The sequence below is a fragment of the Halichoerus grypus genome, chromosome 10 (assembly GCF_964656455.1).
Source record: "Halichoerus grypus chromosome 10, mHalGry1.hap1.1, whole genome shotgun sequence".
Lineage (NCBI taxonomy): Eukaryota > Metazoa > Chordata > Mammalia > Carnivora > Phocidae > Halichoerus > Halichoerus grypus.
Genome location: NC_135721.1, coordinates 61,187,129 through 61,199,492, shown reverse-complemented (window position 1 = coordinate 61,199,492; position 12,364 = coordinate 61,187,129). Strand labels below are relative to the sequence as shown.

Sequence of the window (12,364 nt, the reverse complement as noted above, 5' to 3'; positions counted from 1 at the left end):
CAATTCTTGGCTGTAAACAATCTTGGAAATATTTAATACTCAGCAAAGCTTCCCACAAAATTGAAGAAGTGCCTCTCATGAATGTTAAGTGCTGAATCAAAAATAATGATTCAACAATTATAGAAGTCATATATTTTTAAAAGTTAACATTAAGTCTTTATATCTCAGAGTGATAAATACCCAAGCAATTTTATATTTTGACCTCTTTGGCATGTTATTTTTTTTCTCTTACATAATAAAAAAAATTAATTTAAGATTCCTATTCCACCTACTTCTGAGAGAACTCGAGGCAGCAAACAGGATAAAACACAATGAAAAATAAGCCATTTAGGGATAAAACATAACAGGTTATGTAATTTAATGATCACAAACTGTTTTTGAATACATCATGCCTTTTTGTTCTCTTAAAATAGGAATATCTGTTGTTGGTGTTTGGTTTTTTTTTTTTTTCTTCTGTAATTTCATTGCTAATACCTAGCCAGGCAATGATGCTAAAAGAAATTATCTTTGTCGTTTTGCAAGGGTTATTCTTTATTTCCAAGGTACTCATGGCTTCTAGAACCTAGCCGATTCTTCTTCCCCATCCCGACTGTAACCATTTACATGCTGTGATTTATAAGGTTATTGGAAAACACCTCCATTTATCAATTATGAGAGAGCACAGACTGCTCGGGAGCAGTTCAGGCAGCATCCTTGGCAAGTGAAATGTCTAAGGGGGTGGGAGGGGAAAAGAAGGAAAAGAAAAGAACATGGCAACAGGAGGAAAGTGGGAGTGCAAAGAGCTGGTGGTCAGTGATGCTTCTGCCTTTGTTTTCCTGCTGAGCACTAGCTGCCCTTCTTCCCACAGCTTTCCTGGTATTGTGCACACAGGCCCCTGCCATTTGATTTCTCCAACCGTATTTTTGTTCCTGTTTTTCTATGAATGTGTATTTGTTTTTCAGTCGTCAGCAAATATGTTCTGCGTGTGTATGCTCTGTGCATACTGTGCTTGAGGCCCTAGAGTTGGGCACAGCCCCATGAGGAATATGAAAGAAAAGATTGTGGGACCTACGATGGCCACTGGCATGGGCCAAACAAGATTATCCACAAGTGCCAATTAAAGATAAAATAAAAGGCAACGTGAAATGAGTGCTAAATGAAATCGTATTTGTAAAATGGTTTGCGTCATAGGGTCTAACACATCATAATTGCTTAATAAATGATAGTCAGTAATAATAATAACAATATCTTCATGGTCATCATAATGATAACTGATGCCGATAAGGACTTTAGCAGTTGCCATAGGGAAGGAGGTGAGAACAGAGCAAGCGTTCCTACCACTTCTGAAATTCTTGGCATTTGAATGCATCTTCCACCGTGAAATGTGTTTTGGTGGGACTGCCTCTAACACTTTCTACCTGCCCCTCACCCCCACTCCCTGACCTCCCCTACTTTTGTTCTTTCTACACAGCATTTACTACATCCTAATCAATACCTAATCTGCTGTTTGCTGTTTTTTATCTGTCTCCTCCCACCTGAATGCAAGCTCCGTGAAGACAGGGATCTTTGACTCTTTTGTTTGTTGATGAATCTCAAGCTCTTTAAGAGTGTCTGGCACAGGGTAGGCTCTTAATAACTATTTCTTGAATGTCAAATGGTTGACTGATGGCTCCTCTAACTTGCCTGCCTCCTTCTGCTGTTTCCTAATCTCATGGCTTGACTTGTATCTTCTATACCCTTTTAACAGCATACTCCGTGGCCATTGTGGCCATGCTTTTTATAACAAGTCCACTCTGCTGGGGAAGGAGAAGAGAAGATTTCCAGTGCCAGCTGTGTGACTGATGATAACTGTATGCCTGTGCTAAGCTTCTGGGAACGGCTGGAAAATCCAGTTATGGGCTACTGATCTGTTTGCACATTGAAGCCAGTTTTTCTGGGCAGGATTTTTCCTGAGATACCCACTTCTCTGAACAGTTCCCTCTAGTGAGCAAGTGGCTAAGTGAAGACGCTTTAGCATCAGGCAGACCTGGGTTTGATCCTTTCCCCAACCTCCATGCCAAGCTAACTGAAGGCACGTTCTTCGCCTCCCTAAGCTCCACTTTATTTATAGAGCTGAGCTAATAAAGGTACCTGATTTCTGGGTGTTTGTGGGGGCATTAAATGAAATGCTGTATGAATTTTGCACAATGCTGAGCAAGCCAGAACTCAGTAAATGGTGGCCAGTGAAATAACACTGCTACTAATTGTTATTAGTTTATGCTTATTGTTGTTATTGTTTATTCTGGCAGCAGTCCATAGTGGTGTGTTAAATATTATCTAACATATTGTGATCTGTATTTCACATAGTTCTCTCTTCCTTTATAATCTACTCACTTCTCCTTTAAGTTATTTCTCCTCTATTTTTTCAGGAATTTAAATTATTAGAAGGGTTTATTTTTCTAAAACTTCAGTAACTAGTTTAGAGTTATACTGAGATTCAAAATTATACTTACTTTGGAATTAAGTGAGTATTGTTTTTCCTCAAGTCATAATTATTAATAGAAGGAGGAGTAAAGGTATGGGATTTGGATGAAGGACAATGCAGAGAGGAAGGTAAAAGGAGAAGTAGTACCATAAAGCCAAGAGACACTGTGGAGGTCATGATAAGGGCACAGAGGGTAGGAATAGGACAAGTGAATGAAATGAAATAGTTATAAAAAAAGAAATAGAAAGGATCAGAAAGAAAATGGTAGAAATAGAAGACATGGAAAAGAGACCCACCATATGTTTGTTTGGATTCCTTATGAAAGAAAACACTGCACTAATGAAATGGAACAACTATTAGAGATACAATTTGATAAAAATTTCCTGAAAGGAAAGAATGCATTTGCCTACTGAATGGGCAACGATGCCAGGAAGATTGACCCACTTTAGTCAATACCAAGAACATTATGGCAAAGTTATAAGACTTGAGCAACCAGGCAAAAAAGATTGTTTAAAAAGTCATTTTTAAGATTAAAAATCAGGCTGGCCTCAGATATCTCTACAGCAACCTTCAATCCCCAGAGACAATACAATTAAAATGTACAAGATATTTAAGGAAAGAAAATATGAATGAAGTATTTTATAGCTAGTCATATTCTCCTTCTAGTATAAAAACTATAAGCCAACTGTTTTGAAAACATGTAAGAAGTCAAGGTGTCTTCTTACAATGAACTCTTCTAGAGAAAATTACTAGAAAGTAAATTTCAAGAAAACAAAAGATAATTTGGAGAAAAAGAGCAAAAGTTTTGGCAGTGAACATTCCATATATTTAATAGAACTAAGACTAAAACTAACATGGCAAGTAGAGTAATAGAAAGCAAATTTTGTAGGCTAGTGATTCTCAAATTTAGGGTATATAAAAATCACCTAGGGGGCGCCTGGGTGGCTCAGTTGGTTAAGCTACTGCCTTCGGCTCAGGTCATGATCCTGGAGTCCCGGTATCGAGTCCCACATCGGGCTCCCTGCTCAGTGGAGGGTCTGCTTCTCCTTCTGACCCTCTTCCCTCTTGCGCTCTTTGTCTCTCATTCTCTCTCTCTCAAATAAATAAATAAAAGCTTTAAAAAAAAAATCACCTAGGAATCTTGTTAAAATGCAAATTCTGAAAAATTAGGTCTTGGTGAGGCTTGGGATTCTATCTTTCTAACCAGCTCCCACTGATGCTGGTGCTGCTGGTCCCTGTTCTATGCTTTGAGTAGCAAGTATCTTGTTGTAAAAATAAATAAATAAATAAATAAATAAATAAATAGGAGGGGAAAGCAGATGGAAAACAAAATGAGTGATTATTTGTTCATCTATAATAGCTGGAAATTAGTGAATATTATCTACCACTGATAAATCAACTTACAGAAATATAACTACTTAGTACAAAGCTAAATATTAAGAAATTGTAGTACTATTGACAAAAACCAAGTGTGGAGGAACAGGATGGAATGTCAAGGAAGAGAAAACATGATACTTTTTCATTCCTCATAGTAGGAAACTATTTGATACAGCCCAAAACCTCAGAGGACCAAAAATATTAAAGATATAGCTATAAAGGTAATGATTAAAAGAAATTAAAAACCATGTTCTTAAATATCAGAACAACTAAAAACATGCAAAAAGAAACATACCACATAGTGAAAAATTTAAGGAACAGTAACTACAAAGAAATATAAAATAATATGACAAAACTAAGAGCAAATGTATTTATCACGACAATACTGTAAGTCAGTGAAAATCAACTATTAACAGTCTAATGATTTGTTTGGACCACAGAACAAACTCATTCATAATATCACAGTTTCTCTTTCTCATCACTGTTAACATTTTGGGCCGGATAATTCTTTGAGTGGCTGGGGGGCTGCCCTGTGTGTTTTTGGATATTTAGCAACATCCCTAGATTATTCCCACTAGATGCCAGTAGCACCCTGCCCCCTTCAGTTACATCAACCAAAAGTGTCCCAGACATTGCCAAATATCCCTAGGAATACAAAATCATCCCTGATTGAGAACCACCATTGTATATAGCCCATCACCATGCTTTCTGAGAAAACATTAGAAGCATTCCTACTTATGATAGAAATAAGAAAAAGATACATATATCAAAATGATTTAGAAAAATTAAAAGGGTAAGCAAAGACATGCCATGCAAATGTAAGCAGAAAAGACAGACAACATGGTATTAATATCAGACAAAAAGGAATTCAAGCCAAAGGCATTACATACATAAGCAAGATGAAGAAAGTTCCTTTGCAATGCTGAAGGATGAAATTTGTAATGAAGATATAATTGTTATAATTTTCTATGCACCAATACCATAGTATCAACATATAAAATATATAGTACATGCAAAGAAAAACAGAAACAATAATAGTTCACCTCTTACAGTCCATGATTAGATGAAGTGAAAAAAAATAGGTATATAGAAGACTGAAATAATAATGTACATTTATGTGTTGTGTATTAAGTTCTATTCCATAAAAATGAAGGGGAATGTTATTTTTCCAGTAACCATGAACCCTTATCCTGCTTACATCCTAAGCAACCAATGAAACTGCAATTGTCTCCAGATGTATAAATAGCAAAGTGAACATTTTCTGATCACAAAACAGCAAAACTAAAATTATGAACAAAATCAGAAAATAAAATTTCCTGCCTCCTGGAAGAAAATGTTTCAAACTCTGGGGTCACAGCAGAAATATAAACTGAAATTTCAGAATTTACCCTATAGTACCTATAATGATAGGTTATAGCTAAAGCAATGTTCAAAGAAAATTCATAGCCTTAAATTCTTATATAAATAAATAATAAAGACTATAAGAATCAATTATCTGATGTAAGAAGGAACAATAAAATGAATGCAAGAAATAAGAAGGAACAGCAGAAATCAATGAGTTATAAAAATAGACAAGGAACAAAAATGATATAGTTATTAGCTAAATTACTAAAGGTAAAAGAGGCTAAAATAAAATTCATGAAATAAGAAAGTAGAGAATAATCACAAAATTGAGGAAAATAAAGTAGAGGAGACTACTCAACTACTTTACTCAGTTATTTTGCAAATAAGTTTAAAATTTCAGGTGCAATAACATACTTAAGTTGACTCTAAAAGAAATATGACGTATAAACAGATATTTTTTCCATAGAAGAAATAGAAAACATTTTCAGTTCTCTATGCCTCCTTTTTCACCCCGTCTTCCCTTCCAAAAAACCAACCAACCAGCTCTTATGGTTTCACAGGGGAATTACCACCAAATCTCTAAAAAGCAGATGATTCCAGTGCTGTTTAAACTGTTTCAGATCATAGATCGAAAGGAAAAATTCCAAAATATTTTTAAGAAGGGAGCATAACACTGATTTTTAAAGAGCAACAACATTTGAATGTATACAAAAAGGAAATGATACACCAATGTTTTCAGACCTGGCCTTGCACTAGCTTCCCCAGATGTGATTGGTTGGTGCATGGTGGAAGTGGGTTAGCATTGCTTTGTCGTTGTTTAGGTTTTTGTTTTTAAAGCTCCCTATTCATTGAAATGTGTAGTAAGATAGGATAATCACTGTTCTAGATCAATATCTTTCTAGGATATCAGCACAAGAGTCCTAAATAAATATTAGCATTTGGAATCCAGCAGCATATTAAAAGGATAATACCGTATGACTAGGATGGTTCAATATGAGGGTATCTTAATAATATCATATGAAGAGAAGAAAAATTATATAACCATTTTCCACAGACATTAAAATGTCATGTTACAACATTTAATATTCATGCTAATTTTTTTAAACTCAATAAAAGAACATAGCCATCTCAAACCAAAACCCATCATCATGCTTTCTGGGACACAAAGCATTCCTACTTTTGTTAGAAATAAGGAAAGTTTGGGGCACCTGGGTGGCTTAATCAGTTAAGTGTCTGACTCTTGATTTCAGCTCAGATCATGATCTCAGGGTCCTGGGATAGAGCCCCATGCTCAGTGGGGAGTCTGCTTGAGGACTCTCTCCCCACCCCTTGCTCACTCTCTCCCTCTCTCTAAAATAAATAGAGTAATCTTAAAAAAAAAAGAAATAAGGAAAGGCTATCCACCATCAATGTTTATTATTGTACTAGGTAAGCCGGCCAATGAAAATAGATGAGAAAGAAATAAAAAAAATAAAAATTGGAAATGAGAAGGTAAAAGTATTATTATGCAAATGATATAATTAAATATTTTGAAAACCAAGAAAATCAACTAAAATTAATACAACAATAAAATCATTCAAGCATCAGGATACTAAATTAATATACAGATGTCAATAGTTTTCACATTTATAAACAACAAATTAGAAGGTAGAATGGGAAAAAATACCTGTTTTACCATAATAATAAGTAATATTTATAGGCATGGGCTTAACAAGAAATATAAGACTTATGTGAAGAAAATTTTAAAATACTTTTGAAGGCCACAAAAGATTGTATGAACAAATGGAAAAGCATAGCATGTTCTTGGATAGAAAGACTGAACATCATTAAGATGATAATCCTTCCTGAGTTTACTTATAAATTTAACATGATCCTGATAAAAATACCAAGCCTTTTTTTCCCAAAAACTAGACAAGTTGATTGTATAATTCATATGAAAATCAACAAGAATATCTAGGAAATTTCTGAAAAAGAAGACCAATGGCCAGGAATTACACAGACATAGAAAAATGTGTATGGTATGATATGATTTGTGTAAAAGAAAAGGAAAAATATATTTATACACACACCATATATAATACATACATACACATGCATGTATGTATGTGTATGTGTGTGTTTTGGCTTGCATGTGCATACTTTTGTCCTCTGGCAATATAAAAAAGAAACAAAGAAGAGTGATAACCTAATTGAAGATAAAGACACTTAGCTAATGCGGTATGGAGGTGGGAAAGAGAGCCTTCAATGAGTACATTTTTACAAATTTTGATGTTTGAATCATGGAATTGTATTTATGTATTCTGAAATAAATAAATAAGCAAAACATAAACCATTTATAGAAAAGTAGGCAAAATACAACGATTTGAAACAAAGAAATTTTGAATATCACTAAACAAGGGATACAAATGAAAGCAGTGATAATAATGAAACTTTACTGATCCTTACAATACTTTAGCTACTGTGACTAGTACTTTATCTGCATTGTTTATTTTATTTTATTTTTAAGATTTTATTTATTTATTTGACAGAGAGAGTGAGAGAACACAAGCAGGGGGAGCAGGAGAAGGAGAGGGAGAAGCAGGCTCCCCGCTGAGTAGGGAGCCTGATGTGGAGCTCGATCCCAGGACCCTGGGATCATGACTTGAGCGGCTAGGCAGACACTTAACCATCTGAGCCACCCAGGCACCCCTTTATGCATTGTTTAACTTAATCAACAGACTTAACCTTACAGCATAAGTACATATATGATTTTAGAACATTTTTAGGTTTTGTCCTTCTCATTTCCAATGTCCTAAAATCATCATTTTTCTTTTTTATTTTCAGTGGAGAAATAGTAAATATTTTAAAAAGAAATCTAGTGTTTTTAACTATCTTGTACTATATTATTTGCCTGAATACTGAGCTTTTCTTTTCTTTCTCTCTTTTTTTTTTTTTCTTTTTCGTCGAAGTATCTATTGGAGCCTGGCTACCTCTGGAAGGATTATATTGTAGACAAAAGGTTGATTAACTCACTGGTAAAAAATTCAAGTGAGAGAACTATCATGTTTCCCAGATTAAACATTTCTCATAGTCAATCAATGATTAATTAAAATTAGTGAAAAACTTAATAATCTTTACTAGTAAATTTGGACAAACATTTGGCTTGATTAAAAACTTAAATAAATAGCGAGCATGCCTAAAACTCTTTCATTCATCAATAAGTAAATTGTTCTTAAACTTCTGAGCTTTTCTTATGAGGCCCTTCATTTTGTGTGGCTTAAGAGGATTTAATGGCTTTTTGTTGGTTCAATATTGTGTTATCAAATTAATTCAGAGACATTATAACAAAATTCTTTCCATGTGATGAACTTTATTATTTCAAAACCATCACTAGAGCCATCAATTGATTAATAAATACCTTTGGAATCATCCACTATGTGTAAGATGATCTACTAGGTGCAGATGGTAATAAACTTCAGGAGGTTGACTGAAAATATAGATCTGGATGCCATCTCAAGGGCAGGTTCAGTGGGGTTTTCTGAACTCATGACATGTGCCTTTAAAGAAACCCACCCAATTTAATAAGAGCAATAGTTAAGATGATAATAATGAGGCTTGCTTAGCTAGGAAAGAGACTATCACAGACTTCAAATAAATGATGACACATCAGTGGCAGCAAAACGGTAAAGCACATGAGAACTACTTAACACTATTCAACCACTTACTAGCTGGATGACTCAAAGAAAATTAACTAATTAACTAACTAGTCTATACTTCAGTGGCCTCATCAGTAAAATGAGATAATCATGGCACCTAACTCATAGGGTTATGGTACAGATTAATATGTATACAAAGCTCTTGGAACACTGCTGAGCACACAGTAAATGCTCAATAAATGAGAGCTATTATCACTGTTATTGTAGTAAAATTCCAGCTCTCTTAGACAATTTTTGGAACACCAACTCTAGAGATATTTCATATAAACAGAGGTGCTTATAGAAGATCAACCATTTTCCACAACAATTGACAAATGTGGTGGAGATAAAAAGTAGATAGTAGACAAACTGAGGGTTGCTGGAGGTGGGGGGTGGTGAGATGGGGTAACTGGGTGAAGGACATTAAGGAGGGCATGTGGTGTGATGAGCAATGGGTATTCTATAAGACTGATGAATCACTGACCTCTACCTCTGAAACTAATTTTTTAAAAAGTAGATGGTAGAAAGGAAAGAGGAAAAAGGGAGAACAGAATAAAAGCATGGAAATTTAATTGCTATCAGCAGTGGTTGTGGCTATTAAAGTTGACAACGAGAATAGTGATAACAGAGAAGTGACACAGGGATGAAGATACCAAAGATTAGAGCTGTGCTATACTATCAGAGTAAACAGGATCTATCATAGGAAGCATGGAAGAAAGCATGGGCATCTCTAGTTTGCTTGTTTATGGAAGGCTTGCTAAACTCTTTACACCATTCTACCATGACCTTTGAAGGCCTAAGATTCATTATATGATGCTATGCAGTAATATTTCTAAGTGATAAATTGTATAAAAGAATATCATATCTAGGTCTATCTCATAAGCCATTATATATTATGGATTCCAATTTTCTTCTAATAAAAGGCAAAAGACAAAAGGATTATAAAAATTTGTGCAAAGTGTAAAAGATATAATGAGTTTCTTCACATGACTTGGAAGGATTAGCCCAGAAAAAATTTGATGGGACTCAACTTAGCTCTCCTTGCTGCATCCCAAGTTAGACACAGCCATGGTCACGGTCATGATCAAATGGCAAGATGGTATTTGGGCTATTTCAAAAAATGAGTTCCAGGGCCACTTCTGGGATCAATACCCATTCAAATTCCATTCCTATATCATATATATATATATATATATATATATATATATATATACCTCCAACAATATCCGTAGTGTTTCTGATAACTAATGTCACTGAGATACACAGGCCTGGCTCATAGTCCATGAACAGTAAGTGGTCAGTATTATTTGTTTAGCACAAAAATGTGCTAGAAAAATTATATTATCCTTTTTACATAGAGATGAATAAGTTGAGTCTGACTAGGTTGAAGTAAATCATCCAAAATCACATAGCTAGTAACTTACGATTGGCATATTTGACAACATATCCCTTCTCTTTCACATATTGGTGCCTAGAAACTTTAATACATGAATTTGTAAAATTCATTTTGATTATCAGATTCCTATATGTTTTTATCTAACTTTTTTTACTGTGTTTCAGTGTTTTGAGCTTTCCAAAAACATAAGATGTTAATGTCTTTATAAATATAGATATAGATGTTTGCTACATATTGAGAGACTTTATAAATACACATACACACACATTTTTGTCTCAACTAAACTGAATCCCATCAGCATTTCAGTATGCTGAAGTCTCTCCCATCTTACACACACACACACACACACACACACACACACACAGAAACCAGACAAAAACCCTCCTTCCATCTCGTGCCTCCTTCAGCTACTACTCTGTTTATCATCTACCCTTCAGAACAAAAATTCTAAAACCAGTTTTCTCTATCTACTCTATTTCTTTAACTCTCGCTTGTTCCTCAATATACTCAAATTTTTCACCAGTCTGATGAAAATGTTCTTATCATAGCCACAAATTCTCTTCAATGTTCATAAAACTAAAGGCCAATTATAATTACAGTGTTCTTTGATCTCTCACATTTCATTGCTGCTGTTGGTCATTTCTTTCATAAAATGTTTTCTTCTCCCTTGAAATCTGTGGCAACTTGGTTTCTGCTTGTCCTTTTACCTCCACTTCTTCTCCACCTCTTTTGCAGGCACCTCTTTTTGGAGTCTGCCTTCTTTGGTTCCATTCTAGGTCTTTTCTTTCTCTACACACTTCCCTGCTTGATCCCATCCATTCTTGTGACTTTGCTGCTGTCTCTAGTTCTAGTCCATACTCCTCTCCTGATCTCCAGTCCAATTTTTCCAACTGCTTACTCAATATGTCACTCTGGCCCTCAATCTCAGATTTCTAAAATTGAATTCAATGTTTTTCTTACCCCCAAACTCTAAACTTTCACAACTTCTGTATTTCTCATTGTGAGTGTGGAAGTTTATGAAGCATTCAGGAAACATTTATGGAATTAATTCAAGAAGCATTGAAATTAGATAATTCGCCTTTTTTTCTCTTCATAGCTCAGTAACATATATATATAGGGAGTGTTTAAGAAATGTTTTGTAAAATAGCACATGATCATCCTTTCTATGGCCTGTATGGGGGCCCACTAGGATGATCCTTGCATAAAAGCCCACATCTTGAAATTGATCCATAACGCTCAGTGGCCCCAGTGACACTCATGGGTGGGTGATCAGCCCTGTAGAGCCATGAAGTCTCTCTGTACAAGCCTGACAGCTTGTTACTGGACTTGAAATTCTGTAATCCTGAAGTGGCCCATCAATCTATAAAGTAGTCCCCTAAATTAGAATAATTCTACCAAGAGTTAAATATAAGCAAAATTATTATGCTGTCTGGAAGATTAATGAATTGATAAATGTATAGAAAGATAAAGGAATCAAGAGAGCCATCACAGATTGGGGAGATGCCTTTACAAAGAAACAATATATTGACTATTTTAGACAAAATATGGTATGTTTATTGAGGATTTACTTTGTACCAGAAAATGTTCTGTGAATTTGGTATGTATTGTTTCATTTAATTCTTCCAACAACTTTATGAGATGAAAATTTCATTTTCTAGATTCAGAACCCAGTAATAGAGAGCTGAAATAACTTTCACAAGGTCATACATCTATGAGTGATAAAGCTTAACAAATGTATGATAGATAGACTTAGTAAGGAAGATTTGATCCTATTAAATGATGAATGGGAAAATAACATAAAGTCACAATTCACAAAAAGGAAACACATCAGTAAGTAAATATATAGAACATTGTTCATCCTTAGTAAAGGAGAAATGCCATACAATAAAGTAATGCTTTTGCTTTTACTTTTAGTTCTCTTAAATTAGAAAAAGAAGAGGGAGGGAGGAAGGGAGGAAGGAAGGAAGGGAGGAAGGAAGGAGGGAAGGAGGGAGGGAGGGAGGGAAGGAGGGAGGGAGGGAGGAAGGAAGGAAGGGAGGGAGGGAGGGAGGGAGGGAGGGAGGGAGGGAGGAAGGAAGGAAGGAAGGAAGAAGAAAGAGTTCCTAATTTGGTAAGGTTGTGGTGAGCTAG

General features: G+C 35.0%; 1 long non-coding RNA gene across 19 annotated transcripts in view; it reads left to right on the top strand.

Moving 5' to 3' along the window:
* Window positions 1-12,364, top strand: part of LOC118533483 (uncharacterized) — a 595,288-nt gene that overhangs the window by 319,262 nt on the left and 263,662 nt on the right. The gene's annotated exons all lie outside the window — the stretch shown is intronic.